Raw genomic sequence first — 25660 nt, forward strand, 5'->3', positions numbered from 1 at the left:
TAATAGAAACTGTTCAACAGTCTGATGGTGATAGAAGCTGTTCAACAGTCTGATGGTAATAGTAACTGTTCAACAGTCTGATGGTAATAGAAGCTGTTTAACAGTCTGATGGTAATATCAGCTGTTCAACAGTCTGATGGTAATAGAAGCTATTTAACAGTCTGATGGTCTGGTAATAGAAGCTGTTCAACAGTCTGATGGTAATAGAAGCTGTTTAACAGTCTGATGGTCTGGTAATAGAAGCTGTTTAACAGTCTGATGGTAATAGAAACTGTTCAACAGTCTGATGGTAATAGAAGCTGTTCAACAGTCTGATGGTAATAGAAACTGTTCAACAGTCTGATGGTGATAGAAGCTGTTCAACAGTCTGATGGTAATAGTAACTGTTCAACAGTCTGATGGTAATAGAAGCTGTTTAACAGTCTGATGGTAATATCAGCTGTTCAACAGTCTGATGGTAATAGAAGCTGTTTAACAGTCTGATGGTCTGGTAATAGAAGCTGTTTAACAGTCTGATGGTAATAGAAACTGTTCAACAGTCTGATGGTAATAGAAGCTGTTTAACAGTCTGATGGTCTGGTAATAGAAGCTGTTCAACAGTCTGATGGTAATAGAAGCTGTTTAACAGTCTGATGGTCTGGTAATAGAAGCTGTTTAACAGTCTGATGGTAATAGAAGCTGTTTAACAGTCTGATGGTAATAGAAACTGTTCAACAGTCTGATGGTAATAGAAACTGTTCAACAGTCTGATGGTGATAGAAGCTGTTCAACAGTCTGATGGTAATAGTAACTGTTCAACAGTCTGATGGTAATAGAAGCTGTTCAACAGTCTGATGGTAATAGAAGCTATTTAACAGTCTGATGGTCTGGTAATAGAAGCTGTTCAACAGTCTGATGGTAATAGAAGCTGTTTAACAGTCTGATGGTCTGGTAATAGAAGCTGTTTAACAGTCTGATGGTAATAGAAATTGTTCAACAGTCTGATGGTAATAGAAGCTGTTCAACAGTCTGATGGTAATAGAAACTGTTCAACAGTCTGATGGTGATAGAAGCTGTTCAACAGTCTGATGGTAATAGTAACTGTTCAACAGTCTGATGGTAATAGAAGCTGTTTAACAGTCTGATGGTAATAGAAACTGTTCAACAGTCTGATGGTGATAGAAGCTGTTCAACAGTCTGATGGTAATAGTAACTGTTCAACAGTCTGATGGTAATAGAAGCTGTTTAACAGTCTGATGGTAATATCAGCTGTTCAACAGTCTGATGGTAATAGAAGCTGTTTAACAGTCTGATGGTCTGGTAATAGAAGCTGTTCAACAGTCTGATGGTAATAGAAGCTGTTTAACAGTCTGATGGTCTGGTAATAGAAGCTGTTTAACAGTCTGATGGTAATAGAAACTGTTCAACAGTCTGATGGTAATAGAAGCTGTTCAACAGTCTGATGGTAATAGAAGCTGTTCAACAGTCTGATGGTAATAGAAACTGTTCAACAGTCTGATGGTAATAGAAGCTGTTTAACAGTCTGATGGTCTGGTAATAGAAGCTGTTCAACAGTCTGATGGTAATAGAAGCTGTTTAACAGTCTGATGGTCTGGTAATAGAAGCTGTTTAACAGTCTGATGGTAATAGAAACTGTTCAACAGTCTGATGGTAATAGAAGCTGTTTAACAGTCTGATGGTCTGGTAATAGAAGCTGTTCAACAGTCTGATGGTAATAGAAGCTGTTTAACAGTCTGATGGTCTGGTAATAGAAGCTGTTTAACAGTCTGATGGTAATAGAAACTGTTCAACAGTCTGATGGTAATAGAAGCTGTTCAACAGTCTGATGGTAATAGTAACTGTTCAACAGTCTGATGGTAATAGAAGCTGTTTAACAGTCTGATGGTAATATCAGCTGTTCAACAGTCTGATGGTAATAGAAGCTATTTAACAGTCTGATGGTCTGGTAATAGAAGCTGTTCAACAGTCTGATGGTAATAGAAGCTGTTTAACAGTCTGATGGTCTGGTAATAGAAGCTGTTTAACAGTCTCATGGTAATAGAAACTGTTCAACAGTCTGATGGTAATAGAAGCTGTTCAACAGTCTGATGGTAATAGAAACTGTTCAACAGTCTGATGGTGATAGAAGCTGTTCAACAGTCTGATGGTAATAGTAACTGTTCAACAGTCTGATGGTAATAGAAGCTGTTTAACAGTCTGATGGTAATATCAGCTGTTCAACAGTCTGATGGTAATAGAAGCTCTTTAACAGTCTGATGGTCTGGTAATAGAAGCTGTTTAACAGTCTGATGGTAATAGAAGCTATTCAACAGTCTGATGGTAATAGAAGCTCTTTAACAGTCTGATGGTGTGGTAATAGAAGCTGTTTAACAGTCTGATGGTAATATCAGCTGTTCAACAGTCTGATGGTAATAGAAGCTGTTTAACAGTCTGATGGTCTGGTAATAGAAGCTGTTTAACAGTCTGATGGTAATAGAAGCTGTTTAACAGTCTGATGGTAATAGAAACTGTTCAACAGTCTGATGGTAATAGAAGCTGTTCAACAGTCTGATGGTAATAGAAGCTGTTCAACAGTCTGATGGTAATAGAAGCTGTTTAACAGTCTGATGGTAATATCAGCTGTTCAACAGTCTGATGGTAATAGAAGCTATTTAACAGTCTGATGGTCTGGTAATAGAAGCTGTTCAACAGTCTGATGGTAATAGAAGCTGTTTAACAGTCTGATGGTCTGGTAATAGAAGCTGTTTAACAGTCTCATGGTAATAGAAACTGTTCAACAGTCTGATGGTAATAGAAGCTGTTCAACAGTCTGATGGTAATAGAAACTGTTCAACAGTCTGATGGTGATAGAAGCTGTTCAACAGTCTGATGGTAATAGTAACTGTTCAACAGTCTGATGGTAATAGAAGCTGTTTAACAGTCTGATGGTAATATCAGCTGTTCAACAGTCTGATGGTAATAGAAGCTGTTTAACAGTCTGATGGTCTGGTAATAGAAGCTGTTTAACAGTCTGATGGTAATAGAAGCTGTTCAACAGTCTGATGGTAATATAAGCTCTTTAACAGTCTGATGGTCTGGTAATAGAAGCTGTTTAACAGTCTGATGGTAATAGAAGCTATTCAACAGTCTGATGGTAATAGAAGCTCTTTAACAGTCTGATTGTCTGGTAATAGAAGCTGTTTAACAGTCTGATGGTAATATCAGCTGTTCAACAGTCTGATGGTAATAGAAGCTGTTTAACAGTCTGATGGTCTGGTAATAGAAGCTGTTTAACAGTCTGATGGTAATAGAAGCTGTTTAACAGTCTGATGGTAATAGAAACTGTTCAACAGTCTGATGGTAATAGAAGCTGTTCAACAGTCTGATGGTAATAGAAGCTGTTCAACAGTCTGATGGTAATAAGAGCTGTTCAACAGTCTGATGGTAATAGAAACTGTTCAACAGTCTGATGGTAATAGAAACTGTTCAACAGTCTGAAGGTAATAGAAGCTGTTTAACAGTCTGATGGTAATATCAGCTGTTCAACAGTCTGATGGTAATAGAAGCTGTTTAACAGTCTGATGGTCTGGTAATAGAAGCTGTTTAACAGTCTGATGGTCTGGTAAAATAAGCTGTTCAACAGTCTGATGGTAATAGAAGCTGTTTAACAGTCTGATGGTCTGGTAATAGAAGCTGTTTAACAGTCTGATGGTAATAGAAGCTGTTCAACAGTCTGATGGTAATAGAAACTGTTCAACAGTCTGATGGTAATAGAAGCTGTTCAACAGTCTGATGGTAATAGAAACTGTTCAACAGTCTGATGGTAATAGAAGCTGTTTAACAGTCTGATGGTCTGGTAATAGAAGCTGTTTATCAGTCTGATGGTAATATCAGCTGTTCAACAGTCTGATGGTAATAGAAGCTGTTTAACAGTCTGATGGTCTGGTAATAGAAGCTGTTTAACAGTCTGATGGTCTGGTAAAAGAAGCTGTTCAACAGTCTGATGGTAATAGAAGCTGTTTAACAGTCTGATGGTCTGGTAATAGAAGCTGTTTAACAGTCTGATGGTAATAGAAGCTGTTTAACAGTCTGATGGTAATAGAAGCTGTTCAACAGTCTGATGGTAATAGAAACTGTTCAACAGTCTGATGGTAATAGAAGCTGTTCAACAGTCTGATGGTAATAGAAACTGTTCAACAGTCTGATGGTAATAGAAGCTGTTTAACAGTCTGATGGTAATAGAAACTGTTCAACAGTCTGATGGTGATAGAAGCTGTTCAACAGTCTGATGGTAATAGTAACTGTTCAACAGTCTGATGGTAATAGAAGCTGTTTAACAGTCTGATGGTAATATCAGCTGTTCAACAGTCTGATGGTAATAGAAGCTGTTTAACAGTCTGATGGTCTGGTAATAGAAGCTGTTTAACAGTCTGATGGTAATAGAAGCTGTTCAACAGTCTGATGGTAATAGAAGCTCTTTAACAGTCTGATGGTCTGGTAATAGAAGCTGTTCAACAGTCTGATGGTAATAGAAGCTGTTTAACAGTCTGATGGTAATAGAAGCTGTTTAACAGTCTGATGGTCTGGTAATAGAAGCTGTTCAACAGTCTGATGGTAATAGAAGCTGTTCAACAGTCTGATGGTAATAGAAACTGTTCAACAGTCTGATGGTGATAGAAGCTGTTCAACAGTCTGATGGTAATAGTAACTGTTCAACAGTCTGATGGTAATAGAAGCTGTTTAACAGTCTGATGGTAATATCAGCTGTTCAACAGTCTGATGGTAATAGAAGCTGTTTAACAGTCTGATGGTCTGGTAATAGAAGCTGTTCAACAGTCTGATGGTAATAGAAGCTGTTTAACAGTCTGATGGTCTGGTAATAGAAGCTGTTTAACAGTCTGATGGTAATAGAAACTGTTCAACAGTCTGATGGTAATAGAAGCTGTTCAACAGTCTGATGGTAATAGAAACTGTTCAACAGTCTGATGGTAATAGAAGCTGTTTAACAGTCTGATGGTCTGGTAATAGAAGCTGTTCAACAGTCTGATGGTAATAGAAGCTGTTTATCGGTCTGTTGGTCTGGTAATAGAAGCTGTTTAACAGTCTGATGGTAATAGAAACTGTTCAACAGTCTGATGGTAATAGAAACTGTTCAACAGTCTGATGGTGATAGAAGCTGTTCAACAGTCTGATGGTAATAGTAACTGTTCAACAGTCTGATGGTAATAGAAGCTGTTTAACAGTCTGATGGTAATATCAGCTGTTCAACAGTCTGATGGTAATAGAAGCTATTTAACAGTCTGATGGTCTGGTAATAGAAGCTGTTCAACAGTCTGATGGTAATAGAAGCTGTTTAACAGTCTGATGGTCTGGTAATAGAAGCTGTTTAACAGTCTGATGGTAATAGAAACTGTTCAACAGTCTGATGGTAATAGAAGCTGTTCAACAGTCTGATGGTAATAGAAACTGTTCAACAGTCTGATGGTGATAGAAGCTGTTCAACAGTCTGATGGTAATAGTAACTGTTCAACAGTCTGATGGTAATAGAAGCTGTTTAACAGTCTGATGGTAATATCAGCTGTTCAACAGTCTGATGGTAATAGAAGCTGTTTAACAGTCTGATGGTCTGGTAATAGAAGCTGTTTAACAGTCTGATGGTAATAGAAACTGTTCAACAGTCTGATGGTAATAGAAGCTGTTTAACAGTCTGATGGTCTGGTAATAGAAGCTGTTCAACAGTCTGATGGTAATAGAAGCTGTTTAACAGTCTGATGGTCTGGTAATAGAAGCTGTTTAACAGTCTGATGGTAATAGAAACTGTTCAACAGTCTGATGGTAATAGAAACTGTTCAACAGTCTGATGGTGATAGAAGCTGTTCAACAGTCTGATGGTAATAGTAACTGTTCAACAGTCTGATGGTAATAGAAGCTGTTCAACAGTCTGATGGTAATAGAAGCTATTTAACAGTCTGATGGTCTGGTAATAGAAGCTGTTCAACAGTCTGATGGTAATAGAAGCTGTTTAACAGTCTGATGGTCTGGTAATAGAAGCTGTTTAACAGTCTGATGGTAATAGAAATTGTTCAACAGTCTGATGGTAATAGAAGCTGTTCAACAGTCTGATGGTAATAGAAACTGTTCAACAGTCTGATGGTGATAGAAGCTGTTCAACAGTCTGATGGTAATAGTAACTGTTCAACAGTCTGATGGTAATAGAAGCTGTTTAACAGTCTGATGGTAATAGAAACTGTTCAACAGTCTGATGGTGATAGAAGCTGTTCAACAGTCTGATGGTAATAGTAACTGTTCAACAGTCTGATGGTAATAGAAGCTGTTTAACAGTCTGATGGTAATATCAGCTGTTCAACAGTCTGATGGTAATAGAAGCTGTTTAACAGTCTGATGGTCTGGTAATAGAAGCTGTTCAACAGTCTGATGGTAATAGAAGCTGTTTAACAGTCTGATGGTCTGGTAATAGAAGCTGTTTAACAGTCTGATGGTAATAGAAACTGTTCAACAGTCTGATGGTAATAGAAGCTGTTCAACAGTCTGATGGTAATAGAAGCTGTTCAACAGTCTGATGGTAATAGAAACTGTTCAACAGTCTGATGGTAATAGAAGCTGTTTAACAGTCTGATGGTCTGGTAATAGAAGCTGTTCAACAGTCTGATGGTAATAGAAACTGTTCAACAGTCTGATGGTAATAGAAGCTGTTTAACAGTCTGATGGTCTGGTAATAGAAGCTGTTCAACAGTCTGATGGTAATAGAAGCTGTTTAACAGTCTGATGGTCTGGTAATAGAAGCTGTTTAACAGTCTGATGGTAATAGAAGCTGTTCAACAGTCTGATGGTAATAGAAGCTGTTCAACAGTCTGATGGTAATAGAAACTGTTCAACAGTCTGATGGTGATAGAAGCTGTTCAACAGTCTGATGGTAATAGTAACTGTTCAACAGTCTGATGGTAATAGAAGCTGTTTAACAGTCTGATGGTAATATCAGCTGTTCAACAGTCTGATGGTAATAGAAGCTATTTAACAGTCTGATGGTCTGGTAATAGAAGCTGTTCAACAGTCTGATGGTAATAGAAGCTGTTTAACAGTCTGATGGTCTGGTAATAGAAGCTGTTTAACAGTCTCATGGTAATAGAAACTGTTCAACAGTCTGATGGTAATAGAAGCTGTTCAACAGTCTGATGGTAATAGAAACTGTTCAACAGTCTGATGGTGATAGAAGCTGTTCAACAGTCTGATGGTAATAGTAACTGTTCAACAGTCTGATGGTAATAGAAGCTGTTTAACAGTCTGATGGTAATATCAGCTGTTCAACAGTCTGATGGTAATAGAAGCTGTTTAACAGTCTGATGGTCTGGTAATAGAAGCTGTTTAACAGTCTGATGGTAATAGAAGCTGTTCAACAGTCTGATGGTAATAGAAGCTCTTTAACAGTCTGATGGTCTGGTAATAGAAGCTGTTTAACAGTCTGATGGTAATAGAAGCTATTCAACAGTCTGATGGTAATAGAAGCTCTTTAACAGTCTGATGTTCTGGTAATAGAAGCTGTTCAACAGTCTGATGGTAATATCAGCTGTTCAACAGTCTGATGGTAATAGAAGCTGTTTAACAGTCTGATGGTCTGGTAATAGAAGCTGTTTAACAGTCTGATGGTAATAGAAGCTGTTTAACAGTCTGATGGTAATAGAAACTGTTCAACAGTCTGATGGTAATAGAAGCTGTTCAACAGTCTGATGGTAATAGAAGCTGTTCAACAGTCTGATGGTAATAAGAGCTGTTCAACAGTCTGATGGTAATAGAAACTGTTCAACAGTCTGATGGTCTGGTAATAGAAGCTGTTTAACAGTCTGATGGTAATAGAAGCTGTTCAACAGTCTGATGGTAATAGAAGCTCTTTAACAGTCTGATGGTCTGGTAATAGAAGCTGTTTAACAGTCTGATGGTAATAGAAGCTATTCAACAGTCTGATGGTAATAGAAGCTCTTTAACAGTCTGATGGTCTGGTAATAGAAGCTGTTTAACAGTCTGATGGTAATAGAAACTGTTCAACAGTCTGAAGGTAATAGAAGCTGTTTAACAGTCTGATGGTAATATCAGCTGTTCAACAGTCTGATGGTAATAGAAGCTGTTTAACAGTCTGATGGTCTGGTACTAGAAGCTGTTTAACAGTCTGATGGTCTGGTAAAAGAAGCTGTTCAACAGTCTGATGGTAATAGAAGCTGTTTAACAGTCTGATGGTCTGGTAATAGAAGCTGTTTAACAGTCTGATGGTAATAGAAGCTGTTTAACAGTCTGATGGTAATAGAAGCTGTTCAACAGTCTGATGGTAATAGAAACTGTTCAACAGTCTGATGGTAATAGAAGCTGTTCAACAGTCTGATGGTAATAGAAACTGTTCAACAGTCTGATGGTAATAGAAGCTGTTTAACAGTCTGATGGTAATAGAAACTGTTCAACAGTCTGATGGTGATAGAAGCTGTTCAACAGTCTGATGGTAATAGTAACTGTTCAACAGTCTGATGGTAATAGAAGCTGTTTAACAGTCTGATGGTAATATCAGCTGTTCAACAGTCTGATGGTAATAGAAGCTGTTTAACAGTCTGATGGTCTGGTAATAGAAGCTGTTTAACAGTCTGATGGTAATAGAAGCTGTTCAACAGTCTGATGGTAATAGAAGCTCTTTAACAGTCTGATGGTCTGGTAATAGAAGCTGTTTAACAGTCTGATGGTAATAGAAGCTATTCAACAGTCTGATGGTAATAGAAGCTCTTTAACAGTCTGATGGTCTGGTAATAGAAGCTGTTTAACAGTCTGATGGTAATATCAGCTGTTCAACAGTCTGATGGTAATAGAAGCTGTTTAACAGTCTGATGGTCTGGTAATAGAAGCTGTTTAACAGTCTGATGGTAATAGAAGCTGTTTAACAGTCTGATGGTAATAGAAACTGTTCAACAGTCTGATGGTAATAGAAGCTGTTCAACAGTCTGATGGTAATAGAAGCTGTTCAACAGTCTGATGGTAATAAGAGCTGTTCAACAGTCTGATGGTAATAGAAACTGTTCAACAGTCTGATGGTAATAGAAGCTGTTTAACAGTCTGATGGTAATATCAGCTGTTCAACAGTCTGATGGTAATAGAAGCTGTTTAACAGTCTGATGGTCTGGTAATAGAAGCTGTTTAACAGTCTGATGGTCTGGTAAAATAAGCTGTTCAACAGTCTGATGGTAATAGAAGCTGTTTAACAGTCTGATGGTCTGGTAATAGAAGCTGTTTAACAGTCTGATGGTAATAGAAGCTGTTCAACAGTCTGATGGTAATAGAAACTGTTCAACAGTCTGATGGTAATAGAAGCTGTTCAACAGTCTGATGGTAATAGAAACTGTTCAACAGTCTGATGGTAATAGAAGCTGTTTAACAGTCTGATGGTCTGGTAATAGAAGCTGTTTAACAGTCTGATGGTAATATCAGCTGTTCAACAGTCTGATGGTAATAGAAGCTGTTTAACAGTCTGATGGTCTGGTAATAGAAGCTGTTTAACAGTCTGATGGTCTGGTAAAAGAAGCTGTTCAACAGTCTGATGGTAATAGAAGCTGTTTAACAGTCTGATGGTCTGGTAATAGAAATTGTTTAACAGTCTGATGGTAATAGAAGCTGTTTAACAGTCTGATGGTAATAGAAGCTGTTCAACAGTCTGATGGTAATAGAAACTGTTCAACAGTCTGATGGTAATAGAAGCTGTTCAACAGTCTGATGGTAATAGAAACTGTTCAACAGTCTGATGGTAATAGAAGCTGTTTAACAGTCTGATGGTCTGGTAATAGAAGCTGTTTAACAGTCTGATGGTAATAGAAGCTGTTTAACAGTCTGATGGTAATAGAAGCTGTTTAACAGTCTGATGGTAATAGAAGCTGTTCAACAGTCTGATGATGATAGAAGCTGTTCAACAGTCTGATGGTGATAGAAGCTGTTAAACAGTCTGATGGTAATAGAAACTGTTCAACAGTCTGATGGTCTGGTAATATAAGCTGTTCAACAGTCTGATGGTAATATAAGCTGTTCAACAGTCTGATGGTAATATAAGCTGTTCAACAGTCTGATGGTAATAGAAACCGTTCAACAGTCTGATGGTCTGGTAATAGAAGCTGTTTAACAGTCTGATGGTCTGGTAATAGAAGCTGTTTAACAGTCTGATGGTAATAGAAGCTGTTCAACAGTCTGATGGTAATAGAAACTGTTCAACAGTCTGATGGTCTGGTAATAGAAGCTGTTTAACAGTCTGATGGTAATATCAGCTGTTCAACAGTCTGATGGTAATATAAGCTGTTCAACAGTCTGATGGTAATATAAGCTGTTCAACAGTCTGATTGTCTGGTAATAGAAGCTGTTCAACAGTCTGATGGTAATATCAGCTGTTCAACAGTCTGATGGTAATATAAACTGTTCAACAGTCTGATTGTCTGGTAATAGAAGCTGTTCAACAGTCAGATGGTAATATAAACTGTTCTACAGTCTGATGGTAATATAAACTGTTCAACAGTCTGATGGTCTGGTAATAGAAGCTGTTTAACAGTCTGATGGTAATATCAGCTGTTCAACAGTCTGATGGTAATAGAAGCTGTTTAACAGTCTGATGGTCTGGTAATAGAAGCTGTTTAACAGTCTGATGGTAATAGAAGCTGTTTAACAGTCTGATGGTAATAGAAACTGTTTAACAGTCTGATGGTAATATCAGCTGTTCAACAGTCTGATGGTAATAGAAGCTGTTTAACAGTCTGATGGTCTGGTAATAGAAGCTGTTTAACAGTCTGATGGTAATAGAAGCTGTTCAACAGTCTGATGGTAATAGAAGCTCTTTAACAGTCTGATGGTCTGGTAATAGAAGCTGTTTAACAGTCTGATGGTAATAGAAGCTATTCAACAGTCTGATGGTAATAGAAGCTCTTTAACAGTCTGATGGTCTGGTAATAGAAGCTGTTTAACAGTCTGATGGTAATATCAGCTGTTCAACAGTCTGATGGTAATAGAAGCTGTTTAACAGTCTGATGGTCTGGTAATAGAAGCTGTTTAACAGTCTGATGGTAATAGAAGCTGTTTAACAGTCTGATGGTAATAGAAACTGTTCAACAGTCTGATGGTAATAGAAGCTGTTCAACAGTCTGATGGTAATAGAAGCTGTTCAACAGTCTGATGGTAATAAGAGCTGTTCAACAGTCTGATGGTAATAGAAACTGTTCAACAGTCTGATGGTAATAGAAGCTGTTTAACAGTCTGATGGTAATAGAAGCTGTTCAACAGTCTGATGGTAATAGAAACTGTTCAACAGTCTGATGGTCTGGTAATAGAAGCTGTTTAACAGTCTGATGGTAATATCAGCTGTTCAACAGTCTGATGGTAATATAAGCTGTTCAACAGTCTGATGGTAATATAAGCTGTTCAACAGTCTGATTGTCTGGTAATAGAAGCTGTTCAACAGTCTGATGGTAATATCAGCTGTTCAACAGTCTGATGGTAATATAAACTGTTCAACAGTCTGATTGTCTGGTAATAGAAGCTGTTCAACAGTCAGATGGTAATATAAACTGTTCTACAGTCTGATGGTAATATAAACTGTTCAACAGTCTGATGGTCTGGTAATAGAAGCTGTTTAACAGTCTGATGGTAATATCAGCTGTTCAACAGTCTGATGGTAATAGAAGCTGTTTAACAGTCTGATGGTCTGGTAATAGAAGCTGTTTAACAGTCTGATGGTAATAGAAGCTGTTTAACAGTCTGATGGTAATAGAAACTGTTTAACAGTCTGATGGTAATATCAGCTGTTCAACAGTCTGATGGTAATAGAAGCTGTTTAACAGTCTGATGGTCTGGTAATAGAAGCTGTTTAACAGTCTGATGGTAATAGAAGCTGTTCAACAGTCTGATGGTAATAGAAGCTCTTTAACAGTCTGATGGTCTGGTAATAGAAGCTGTTTAACAGTCTGATGGTAATAGAAGCTATTCAACAGTCTGATGGTAATAGAAGCTCTTTAACAGTCTGATGGTCTGGTAATAGAAGCTGTTTAACAGTCTGATGGTAATATCAGCTGTTCAACAGTCTGATGGTAATAGAAGCTGTTTAACAGTCTGATGGTCTGGTAATAGAAGCTGTTTAACAGTCTGATGGTAATAGAAGCTGTTTAACAGTCTGATGGTAATAGAAACTGTTCAACAGTCTGATGGTAATAGAAGCTGTTCAACAGTCTGATGGTAATAGAAGCTGTTCAACAGTCTGATGGTAATAAGAGCTGTTCAACAGTCTGATGGTAATAGAAACTGTTCAACAGTCTGATGGTAATAGAAACTGTTCAACAGTCTGAAGGTAATAGAAGCTGTTTAACAGTCTGATGGTAATATCAGCTGTTCAACAGTCTGATGGTAATATCAGCTGTTTAACAGTCTGATGGTCTGGTAATAGAAGCTGTTTAACAGTCTGATGGTCTGGTAAAAGAAGCTGTTCAACAGTCTGATGGTAATAGAAGCTGTTTAACAGTCTGATGGTCTGGTAATAGAAGCTGTTTAACAGTCTGATGGTAATAGAAGCTGTTTAACAGTCTGATGGTAATAGAAGCTGTTCAACAGTCTGATGGTAATAGAAACTGTTCAACAGTCTGATGGTAATAGAAGCTGTTCAACAGTCTGATGGTAATAGAAACTGTTCAACAGTCTGATGGTAATAGAAACTGTTCAACAGTCTGATGGTAATAGAAGCTGTTTAACAGTCTGATGGTCTGGTAATAGAAGCTGTTTATCAGTCTGATGGTAATAGAAGCTGTTTAACAGTCTGATGGTAATAGAAGCTGTTCAACAGTCTGATGGTGATAGAAGCTGTTCAACAGTCTGATGGTGATAGAAGCTGTTAAACAGTCTGATGGTAATAGAAACTGTTCAACAGTCTGATGGTCTGGTAATATAAGCTGTTCAACAGTCTGATGGTATTATAAGCTGTTCAACAGTCTGATGGTAATATAAGCTGTTCAACAGTCTGATGGTAATAGAAACCGTTCAACAGTCTGATGGTCTGGTAATAGAAGCTGTTTAACAGTCTGATGGTCTGGTAATAGAAGCTGTTTAACAGTCTGATGGTAATAGAAGCTGTTCAACAGTCTGATGGTAATAGAAACTGTTCAACAGTCTGATGGTCTGGTAATAGAAGCTGTTTAACAGTCTGATGGTAATATCAGCTGTTCAACAGTCTGATGGTAATATAAGCTGTTCAACAGTCTGATGGTAATATAAGCTGTTCAACAGTCTGATTGTCTGGTAATAGAAGCTGTTCAACAGTCTGATGGTAATATCAGCTGTTCAACAGTCTGATGGTAATATAAGCTGTTTAACAGTCTGATGGTCTGGTAATAGAAGCTGTTCAACAGTCTGATGGTAATATCAGCTGTTCAACAGTCTGATGGTAATATAAGCTGTTCAACAGTCTGATGGTAATATAAACTGTTCAACAGTCTGATTGTCTGGTAATAGAAGCTGTTCAACAGTCTGATGGTAATAGAAGCTGTTCAACAGTCTGATGGTAATAGAAACTGTTCAACAGTCTGATGGTGATAGAAGCTGTTCAACAGTCTGATGGTCTGGTAATAGAAGCTTTTCAACAGTCTGATGGTAATAGAAGCTGTTCAACAGTCTGATGGTAATAGAAGCTGTTTAACAGTCTGATGGTCTGGTAATAGAAGCTGTTTAACAGTCTGATGGTAATAGAAGCTGTTTAACAGTCTGATGGTAATAGAAGCTGTTCAACAGTCTGATGGTAATAGAAACTGTTCAACAGTCTGATGGTAATAGAAGCTGTTCAACAGTCTGATGGTAATAGAAACTGTTCAACAGTCTGATGGTGATAGAAGCTGTTCAACAGTCTGATGGTGATAGAAGCTGTTCAACAGTCTGATGGTAATAGAAACTGTTCAACAGTCTGATGGTCTGGTAATATAAGCTGTTCAACAGTCTGATGGTAATATAAGCTGTTCAACAGTCTGATGGTAATAGAAACTGTTCAACAGTCTGATGGTCTGGTAATAGAAGCTGTTTAACAGTCTGATGGTAATATCAGCTGTTCAACAGTCTGATGGTAATATAAGCTGTTCAACAGTCTGATGGTCTGGTAATAGAAGCTGTTTAACAGTCTGATGGTAATAGAAGCTGTTTAACAGTCTGATGGTAATATCAGCTGTTCAACAGTCTGATGGTAATAGAAGCTGTTTAACAGTCTGATGGTCTGGTAATATAAGCTGTTCAACAGTCTGATGGTAATAGAAGCTGTTTAACAGTCTGATGGTCTGGTAATATAAGCTGTTCAACAGTCTGATGGTAATAGAAGCTGTTTAACAGTCTGATGGTAATATCAGCTGTTCAACAGTCTGATGGTAATATAAGCTGTTCAACAGTCTGATGGTCTGGTAATAGAAGCTGTTTAACAGTCTGATGGTAATATCAGCTGTTCAACAGTCTGATGGTAATATAAGCTGTTTAACAGTCTGATGGTAATATCAGCTGTTCAACAGTCTGATGGTCTGGTAATATCAGCTGTTCAACAGTCTGATGGTAATAGAAACTGTTCAACAGTCTGATGGTAATAGAAACTGTTCAACAGTCTGATGGTAATAGAAACTGTTCAACAGTCTGATGGTGATAGAAGCTGTTCAACAGTCTGATGGTAATAGAAACTGTTCAACAGTCTGATGGTGATAGAAGCTGTTCAACAGTCCTATGGTAATAGAAACTGTTCAACAGTCTGATGGTAATAGAAACTGTTCAACAGTCTGATGGTAATAGAAACTGTTCAACAGTCTGATTGTCTGGTAATATAAGCTGTTCAACAGTCTGATGGTAATATAAGCTGTTCAACAGTCTGATGGTAATATAAGCTGTTCAACAGTCTGATTGTCTGGTAATAGAAGCTGTTCAACAGTCTGATGGTAATAGAAGCTGTTCAACATTCTGATGGTAATAGAAGCTGTTCAACAGTCTGATGGTAATATAAGCTGTTCAACAGTCTGATTGTCTGGTAATAGAAGCTGTTCAACAGTCTGATGGTAATATCAGCTGTTCAACAGTCTGATGGTAATATAAACTGTTCAACAGTCTGATTGTCTGGTAATAGAAGCTGTTCAACAGTCTGATGGTAATATAAACTGTTCAACAGTCTGATGGTGATAGAAGCTGTTCAACAGTCTGATGGTAATAGAAACTGTTCAACAGTCTGTTGGTCTGGTAATATAAGCTGTTCAACAGTCTGATGGTAATATAAGCTGTTCAACAGTCTGATGGTCTGGTAATAGAAGCTGTTTAACAGTCTGATGGTAATAGAAGCTGTTTAACAGTCTGATGGTAATATCAGCTGTTCAACAGTCTGATGGTAATAGAAGCTGTTTAACAGTCTGATGGTAATAGAAGCTGTTTAACAGTCTGATGGTCTGGTAATATAAGCTGTTCAACAGTCTGATGGTAATAGAAGCTGTTTAACAGTCTGATGGTCTGGTAATATAAGCTGTTCAACAGTCTGATGGTAATAGAAGCTGTTTAACAGTCTTATGGTAATAGAAACTGTTCAACAGTCTGATGGTAATAGAAACTGTTCAACAGTCTGATGGTCTGGTAATAGAAGCTGTTTAACAGTCTGATGGTAATATCAGCTGTTCAACAGTCTGATGGTAATAGAAGCTGTTTAACAGTCTGATGGTAATATCAGCTGTTCAACAGTCTGATGGTCTGGTAATATCAGCTGTTCAACAGTCTGATGGTAATAGAAACTGTTCAACAGTCTGATGGTAATAGAAACTGTTCAACAGTCTGATGGTAATAGAAACTGTTCAACAGTCTGATGGTGATAGAAGCTGTTCAACAGTCTGATGGTAATAGAAACTGTTCAACAGTCTGATGGTGATAGAAGCTGTTCAACAGTCCTATGGTAATAGAAACTGTTCAACAGTCTGATGGTAATAGAAACTGTTCAACAGTCTGATGGTAATAGAAACTGTTCAACAGTCTGATTGTCTGGTAATAGAAGCTGTTCAACAGTCTGATGGTAATATAAGCTGTTCAACAGTCTGATTGTCTGGTAATAGAAGCTGTTCAACAGTCTGATGGTAATAGAAGCTGTTCAACATTCTGATGGTAATAGAAGCTGTTCAACAGTCTGATGGTAATATAAGCTGTTCAACAGTCTGATTGTCTGGTAATAGAAGCTGTTCAACAGTCTGATGGTAATATAAACTGTTCAACAGTCTGATTGTCTGGTAATATAAACTGTTCAACAGTCTGATTGTCTGGTAATAGAAGCTGTTTAACAGTCTGATGGTAATATAAGCTGTTCAACAGTCTGATTGTCTGGTAATAGAAGCTGTTTAACAGTCTGATGGTAATATAAACTGTTCAACAGTCTGATGGTAATATAAACTGTTCAACAGTCTGATTGTCTGGTAATAGAAGCTGTTTAACAGTCTGATGGTAATATCAGCTGTTCAACAGTCTGATGGTAATATAAGCTGTTCAACAGTCTGATGGTCTGGTAATAGAAGCTGTTTAACAGTCTGATGGTAATAGAAGCTGTTTAACAGTCTGATGGTAATATCAGCTGTTCAACAGTCTGATGGTAATAGAAGCTGTTTAACAGTCTGATGGTCTGGTAATATAAGCTGTTCAACAGTCTGATGGTAATAGCAGCTGTTTAACAGTCTGATGGTCTGGTAATATAAGCTGTTCAACAGTCTGATGGTAATAGAAGCTGTTTAACAGTCTTATGGTAATAGAAACTGTTCAACAGTCTGATGGTAATAGAAACTGTTCAACAGTCTGATGGTCTGGTAATAGAAGCTGTTTAACAGTCTGATGGTAATATCAGCTGTTCAACAGTCTGATGGTAATAGAAGCTGTTTAACAGTCTGATGGTAATATCAGCTGTTCAACAGTCTGATTGTCTGGTAATAGAAACTGTTCAACAGTCTGATGGTAATAGAAACTGTTCAACAGTCTGATGGTAATAGAAACTGTTCAACAGTCTGATGGTGATAGAAGCTGTTCAACAGTCTGATGGTAATAGAAACTGTTCAACAGTCTGATGGTGATAGAAGCTGTTCAACAGTCCTATGGTAATAGAAACTGTTCAACAGTCTGATGGTAATAGAAACTGTTCAACAGTCTGATGGTAATAGAAACTGTTCAACAGTCTGATTGTCTGGTAATAGAAGCTGTTCAACAGTCTGATGGTAATATAAGCTGTTCAACAGTCTGATTGTCTGGTAATAGAAGCTGTTCAACAGTCTGATGGTAATAGAAGCTGTTCAACAGTCTGATGGTAATATCAGCTGTTCAACAAATCTGATGGTAATATAAACTGTTCAACAGTCTGATTGTCTGGTAATAGAAGCTGTTCAACAGTCTGATGGTAATATAAACTGTTCAACAGTCTAATTGTCTGGTAATATAAACTGTTCAACAGTCTGATGGTCTGGTAATAGAAGCTGTTTAACAGTCTGATGGTAATAGAAGCTGTTTAACAGTCTGATGGTAATATAAGCTGTTCAACAGTCTGATTGTCTGGTAATAGAAGCTGTTTAACAGTCTGATGGTAATATAAACTGTTCAACAGTCTGATGGTAATATAAACTGTTCAACAGTCTGATTGTCTGGTAATAGAAGCTGTTTAACAGTCTGATGGTAATATAAGCTGTTCAACAGTCTGATGGTAATAGAAGCTGTTCAACAGTCTGATGATAATAGAAACTGTTCAACAGTCTGATGATAATAGAAACTGTTCAACAGTCTGATGATAATAGAAACTGTTCAACAGTCTGATGGTAATAGAAACTGTTCAACAGTCTGATGGTAATAGAAACTGTTCAACAGTCTGATGGTCTGGTAATAGAAGCTGTTCAACAGTATGATGGCCTGGTAACAGAAGTTGTTCAACAGTCTGATGGCCTGGTAATAGAAGCTATTCAACAGTCAGATGCTAATAGAAACTGTTCCACATTCTGATGGCCTGATAATATAAGCAGTTTTTTAGTCTCTCAGTTTGCACACTCTTGGCTTTGCACACTCTTGGCATTCTCTCAACCAGCTTCACCTGGAATGCTTTCCCAACAGTCTGATGGTAATATAAGCTGTTCAAAAGTCTGATGGTCTGGTAATAGAATTTGTTTAATTCTGATGGCCTGGTAATAGAAGCTGTTCAACAGTCTGATGGTAATAGAAACTGTTCCACATTCTGATGGCCTGATAATATAAGCTGTTTTTTAGTCTCTTGGTCTTGGCTTTGATGCAGCTGTACTGTCTCCGTCTGTCCGATGTTAACCGAGTGAACAGTCGGTGGCTCAGGTGGCTGAGTTCCTTGATGATCTTCTTGGCCTTTCCTTGACACCGGGTGCTGTAGATGTCCTGGAGGGCAGGCAGTGTGCCCCCAGTGATGCTTTGGGCTGACCGCACCACCCTCTGTGGAGCACTGATTGCTTATTCTTAAGGGTTTCTGCAGAGTGAACTATGCTTTTTTTATTGCTGCCAACTACTGAAACTATTACATTCTATGATCATAAATAATTGGAGGGCTCACTTATTCAGGATATACAGTATATTCTGTGAACTTTGACTTTGTAAAATTCTTGTTTACAGAATTAATTTACAGGTGTGGGATCTTAATTTGATCGCTCTTTTGATGCTGAGAAATGCAGATGAGCTTCGTGATTTACATAAATGAACTGAAAACCTGCACTAATGCAGGGTTATATAAACAGTATTACACTTTTCATGCAGCCTCAATTTGACCAACAGCCTAATTTGCTGCAACAATACAATTCAAATTAAGATCCTACATCTGTAGGTATCTAAAAAAGTAACATTTCAACAAAAGTTATATGTATTCAGGCGCACGCTTGGGTTTACTGTATGCATCCATTGACATTGAGGTGGGATTACTGAGTATCCAATTCACAGGTTCATGAACAGTATTGTTTTAAAAGAGTGATTACAGTGTGGCAGTGTGGGAAGGTGAACACTGGGCTTGAGAGATTCAGGCTCACTGTATAAGCCTGGCCCTGGCCTGCGGCCTTATCTCCAGAAATGACTCAGAGGATCTGAGCTCATCTCTCTGACACGATAGAGAATGGAAGGGAAAAAATTAAGCTTGTCCATCATATCCCAATCCTGCTTAGTTTACTGTCCAATTTGTCTCGTAGCCGCACAGGAAAAATCCGTGAGCTTTTGTGCTGATCAAATGGACAAGAAATGGGTCAGTAACCAAGGGACACTACTAAAACCCATTTATCTGACAGAACAATTAGGAATAGAAATTGAGCTTTTGTCTCTGGCTGAAACAGGACTGTTCTGTGGGCTGACAGTAAAGGCTCATTTCTGTTGTGTCTCATTCCCCACAGGCTGAAACACTGCCTTCGTAAAATAAATAATTCAGGCTTGGTTTTTATGATGATACCCTATGCATTTTTTACACAACTCTCTGGTATCATAGCAGGCAGGACACAGGAAAAACATTTTTTCCCTTGGAATAGTCTGAGATGAAGTGTTTTCCAAAATAAACTTCAGTACCTGACATCTCACTGATTGCCAATTCCATCTTCACATGGAATGATTAGAATATGAAATGGAGCAATTTGCAGAAGCAATGCACGCTAGACAATTACGCAACACATCCTACTTTCGCTATGTGTGGGCCGTTATTTCTTTCTTGATAAAAAGCCCTATTTGTCTTCTCTGGAACTGATTTTCATCAACTTCTTTGAACCAGCGTTGTGGGCTGACTCACGTTTACATACATCTTGGTGTTGTGTAACAAGTGGGTGCTAACATCACAGTCACAGCATGCATGTAAGTACCCGCTCGATAACAACAGTAGACTAAATGCAAATTCAACTGATATCAACTCTCTGAAGAGCAGTAATTCAAGTAATATAATGCCTGTTTCTCTGTGAAATGAACACGTGTAGCTAACCCATCAATTGGAATCTGATTGGTCTATGAAGGATTGTTAAAGAGTGCACTCTTGAACAAAAGGAGTATGTAATAATTATGAGTATACAGTAGGCACTGCTCCAAACATGTGGTATGTATTCATCATCAGAGAAACATTTCATTTTTTCCACTTCTCTCTACACATTTCTGTACATTCACCATCAAACAAAATACTTTTTCAGAATGAAAGGCGATATGGAGTGCATTGGCCTCTGTTATAAAAGGTTAAAGATCACAGGAAAGGTACTTTGTCTTACAGTTAACGTTCACCCAGTTTGACAGGCTACTGTAATTCCACCAAATTATGAGCATTGTTCAGTGTCCTAATTTGTTTGCGAACCCTGAAAGCAGACAATAGGACAAATTGAAAGCTTGGGACTATAAGGTTCTATCTACATTTGTTGGGTCAGTTAGCGGACACTCGTATGCAGAGCAACTTACAGTAGCAATTAGGGTTAAGAGCCTTGCTCAAGGGCACATCAACAGGTTTTTCATCTAGTCGGCTCTGGAATTCTAACCAGCAACCTTTCTTAACAGCTAGGCCACCGGTCACCCCTGCATTTCTGTCAAGCTATAGTTATTAAAATGCATGAGCTTGTGCACAACTAGAGACATTTATTTAGTGTAGAGGTTCTGGCTAATGGTGAATTAACTGTAAGCTATAAAAACAAATAGAGTCGCACACTCTGTGTATAAACTCCCAGTAATTTATTGGGTAAGCCACCAACGTTTCGGCATCACTGTGCCTTCTTCAGGGTGCCTGAATCAAATCAAATAATATCAAATTGATTTGATATTATTCAAACAGGGGGTACCGGTACAGACAGGGGGTACCGGTACAGAGTCAATGTAGAGGCTATATACAGGGGCTATCGGTACAGAGTCAATGTGGAGGCTATATACAGGGGCTACCGGTACAGAGTCAATGTGGAGGCTATATACAGGGGCTACCGGTACAGAGTCAATGTGGAGGCTATATACAAGGGTACCGGTACAGAGTCAATGTGGAGGCTATATACAGGGGCTACCGGTACAAAGTCAATGTGCTGGGGCACCGGTTAGTCGAGGTAATTGAGGTAATATGTGCATGTAGGTAGAGTTAAAGTGACTATGCACAGATAATAAACAGAGAGTAGCAGCAGTGTAAAAGGGAGGGGGGGGTGCAAATAGTCTGGGTAGCCATTTCATTAGCTGTCCAGGAGTTTTATGGCTTGGGGGTAAAAGCTGTTAAGAAGACTTGGTGATCCGGTACTGCTTGCCGTGTGGTAGCAGAGAGAACAGTCTATGACTTGGGTGGCTGGGGTCTTTGACAATTTTTAGGGCCTTCCTCTGACACTGCCTGGTATAGAGTTCCTGGATGGCAGGAAGCTTGGCCCCAGTGATGTACTGGGCCGTACACACTGCCCTCTGTAGTGCCTTGCTGTCAGATGCCGAGCAGTTGCCATATCAGGCAGTGATGCAACCAGTCAGGATGCTCTCGATGGTGCAGCTGTAGAACGTTTGTTGGTGATGTGGACACCAAGGAACTTGAAGCTCTCAACCTGCTCCACTACAGCCCTGTCGATGAGAATGGGGGCGTGCTCGGTCTTCCTTTTCCTGTAGTCCACAATTCTCTCCTTTGTCTTGATCACGTTGAGGGAGAGGTTGTTATCCTGGCACCACACGGCCAGGTCTCTGACCTCATCCCTATAGGCTGTCTCATCGTTGTCGGTGATCAGGTCTACCACAGTTGTGTCGTTGCATTCTCACATAGGTGTTCCTTAGGTGTTAGGTGTTCCAGGTTGGAAAGGGCAGTGTTGAGTACAGTAGAGATTGCATCCTCTGTGGATCTGTTGGGGCTGTATGCAAATTGGAATGGGTCTAAGGTTTCTGGGATAATGGTGTTGATGTGACCCATGACCAGCCTTTAAAAGTACTTCATTGCTACCGACGTGAGTGCTACGGGTCGGTAGTCATTTAGGCAGGTTACCTTAGTGTTCTTGCGGACAAGAACTATTATGGTCTGCTTGAAACATGTTGGTGTTACAGACTCAGTCAGGGACATGTTGAAAATGTCAGTGAAGACACTTGCCAGTTGGTTAGCGCATGCTCAGAGTACACGTCCTGGTAATCCGTCTGGCCCTGCGGCCTTGTGAATGTTGACCTGTTTAAAGGTCTTACTCACATCGGCTGCGGAGAGCATGATGACACGGAACAGCTGGTTCTCTCATGCATGCTTCAGTGTTGCTTGCCTCGAAGCGAGCATCGAAGTAGCTTGTCTGGTAGGCTAGTGTCCCTTTGCAGTCTGTAATAGTTTGCAAGCCCTGCCACATTCGACGAGCGTCGGAGCCGGTGTAGTACTATTCAATCTTAGTCTTGTATTGACGCTTTTCCTTTTTGATGGTTTGTCGGAGGGCATAGCGGGATTTCTTATAAGCTTCCGGGTTAGAGTCCCGCTCCTTGAAAGCGGCAGCTCTACCCTTAGCTCAGTGCGGAAGTTGCCTGTAATCCATGGCTTCTGGTTGGGGTATGTACGTACAGTCCCTGTGGGAGCAACGTCATCAATGCACTTATTGATGATGCCAGTGACTGATGTTGTGTACTCCTCAATGTCATCGGAAGAATTCCGGAACATATTCCAGTCTCTGTTAGCAGAACAGTCTTGTAGCTTAGTATCTGCGTCATCTGACCACTTCATTATTGACCGAGTCACTGGTGCTTCCTGCTTTAGTTTTTGCTTGTAAGCAGGAATCAGGAGGATAGAATTATGGTCCGATTTGCCAAATGGAGGGTGAGGGAGTGTCACGCCCTGACCTTAGAGATCCTTTTAATGTCTTTATTTTGGTTTGGTCAGGGCGTGAGTTGGGGTGGGCATTCTATGTTTTGTGTTTCTATGATTTTCTATTTCTATGTTTTGGCCAGGTATGGTTCTCAATCAGGGACAGCTGTCTATCATTGTCTCTGATTGGGAACCATACTTAGGTAGCTTTTTCCCACCGTTCTTTGTGGGAAGTTGTCTTTGTTTGTTGGCACTATTGCCTTTTGCTTCACGGTTTGTTTTATATGGTTTATTGTTTTTTGTCAGCGTCATTCTTAAATAAAGTAAAATGTACGCTAACCACGCTGCACCTTGGTCCTCATCCTTCAACAGCCGTGACATAACTTCCCACCACCAAAGGACCAAGCAGCGTGGTAAAGAGGACTCATGGACATGAGAGGAGATCCTGGATGGTAAGGGACCCTTGAGGCAGGCTGGGGAGTATCGCCATCCACGGGAGGAACTGGAGGCAGCTAAGGCGGAGCGGCAACGTTATGAGGGAACACAGCTGGCAAGGAAGCCCTAGAGGCAGCCCCCCCCCAAAAAATTGGGGGGCACACGGGGAGTTTGGCAGAGTCAGGCTGGAGAGACCTGAGCCAACTCCCCGTGCTTACCGTGGCGATGTGACTGGTCAGGCCCCGTGCTATGGGGTGATGCGCACTGTTTCTCGGCCGAGCATTCACAGGCCAGTGTGCTCGGTGCCAGCGTCCCGCATTTGCCGGGTGGAAGTGGGCAACCAGCCAGAACGGGTGGTGCCAGCTCTGCGCTTCGAGACCGCCAGTGCGCCTCCATGGCCCAGTGTATCCGATGCCTCGGCCAAGGAAGAGGCCTCCTGTATGTCTCCCCAGCCTGGTGAGTCCTGTGCCTGCTCCCAGAGCCAGGTCTCCTGTGTGTCTCCCCAGCCTGGTGAGTTCTGTGCCTGCACCCAGCCCGGAGCCTCCAGAGACGGCCTCCAGCCCAGAGCCTCCAGGGACGGCCTCCAGTCCGGATCCTCCAGAGACGGCCTCCAGTCCGGATCCTCCAGAGACGGCCTCCAGTCCGGAGCCTCCAGCGACGGCCTCCAGTCCGGAGCCTCCAGCGACGGCCTCCAGTCCGGAGCCTACAGCGACGTTCTTCAGTCCGGAGCCTCCAGCGACGTTCTCCAGCCCGGAGCCTCCAGGGACGGCCTCCAGTCCGGAGCCTCCAGAGACGGCCTCCAGTCCGGATCCTCCAGAGACGGCCTCCAGTCCGGATCCTCCAGAGACGGCCTCCAGTCCGGATCCTCCAGAGACGGCCTCCAGTCCGGAGCCTCCAGCGACGGCCTCCAGTCCGGAGCCTCCAGCGACGGCCTCCAGTCCGGAGCCTACAGCGACGTTCTTCAGTCCGGAGCCTCCAGCGACGTTCTCCAGTCCGGAGCCTCCAGCGACGTTCTCCAGTCCGGTGCCTCCAGCGACGGCCTCCAGTCCGGAGTCCTCAGTGAGGGTGCCCAGTTCGGGGCCCGCAGCGAGGGTGCCCAGTCCGGGGCCCGCAACGAGGGTGCCCAGTCCGGGGCCCGCAACGAGGGTGCCCAGTCCGGGGCCCGCAACGAGGGTCCCCAGTCCGGGGTCGGCGGCGAGGGTCCCCGCACCAGAGGTGCCACCAAAGTGGGGTGAGCCAGCGGTGGAGTGGGGTCTGCGTCCCGCACCTGAGCCGCTGCCGCGGATAGATGCCCACCCAGACCCTCCCCTATAGATTTAGGTTTTGCGGCCGGAGTCCGCACCTTTGGGGTGGGGGGTGCTGTCACGCCCTGACCTTAAAGATCCTTTTTATGTCTCTATTTTGGTTTGGTCAGGGCGTGAGTTGGGGTGGGCATTCTATGTTTTGTGTTTCTATGATTTTCTATTTCTATGTTTTGGCCGGGTATGGTTCTCAATCAGGGACAGCTGTCTATCGTTGTCTCTGATTGGGAACCATACTTAGGTATCTTTTTTTCCCACCGTTCTTTGTGGGAAGTTGTCTTTGTTTGTTGGCACTATTGCCTTTAGCTTCACGGTTTGTTTTGTTTTGTATGGTTTATTGTTTTTTGTCGGCGTCATTCTTAAATAAAGTAAAATGTATGCTCACCACGCTGCACCTTGGTCCTCATCCTTCAACAGCCGTGACAGGGAGAGCTTTGTACGCGTCTCTGTGTGTGGAGTAAAGGTGGTCTACAGTTTTTATTTTTCTCTGGTTGCACATTTAACATGCTGGTAGAAATGAGGTAAAACGGATTCAAGTTTCCCTTCATTGAAGTCTCCGGCCACTAGGAGCGCTGCCTCTGGATGAGTGTTTTCCTGTTTGCTTATGGCCGTATCCAGCTCATTGACTGCGGTCTTAGTACCAGCATTGATTTGTGGTGGTAAATAGACAGCTATGAGAAATTTTGATTAAAACTCTCTTGGTAAATAGTGTGTTCTACAGCGTATCATGAGATAGTCTACCTCAGGCGAGCAAAACCTCAAGACTTCCTTACTATTAGATTTCGTGCACCAGCTGTTGTTTACAAATATACACAGGCCGCCACCCCTTATCTTACCGGAGGTAGCTGTTCTATCTTGCCGATGCAGCATAAACCCCACCAGCTGTATGTTATTCATGTCGTCGTTCAGCCACGACTGTGAAACATAAGATATTACAGTTTTTAATGTCCCGTTGGTATGATATTCGTGATCGTAGTTTGTCTATTTTGTTATCCAATGATTGTACGTTGGCTGATAGAACTCGTGGTAGAGGCAGATTAAAGACACCCTACCTACGTCCCCGATATCTCAGTCTCCTTCTCACTCGAATCACGGGGATTTGAGCCTTTTGTCGGGTGTCTGAAGTAAATCCTTCATGTTCGACTCGTTAAAGAAAATATCTTCGTCCAGTGCG

The sequence above is a fragment of the Salvelinus namaycush genome, chromosome 33 (assembly GCF_016432855.1).
Source record: "Salvelinus namaycush isolate Seneca chromosome 33, SaNama_1.0, whole genome shotgun sequence".
NCBI classification, from domain to species: domain Eukaryota; kingdom Metazoa; phylum Chordata; class Actinopteri; order Salmoniformes; family Salmonidae; genus Salvelinus; species Salvelinus namaycush.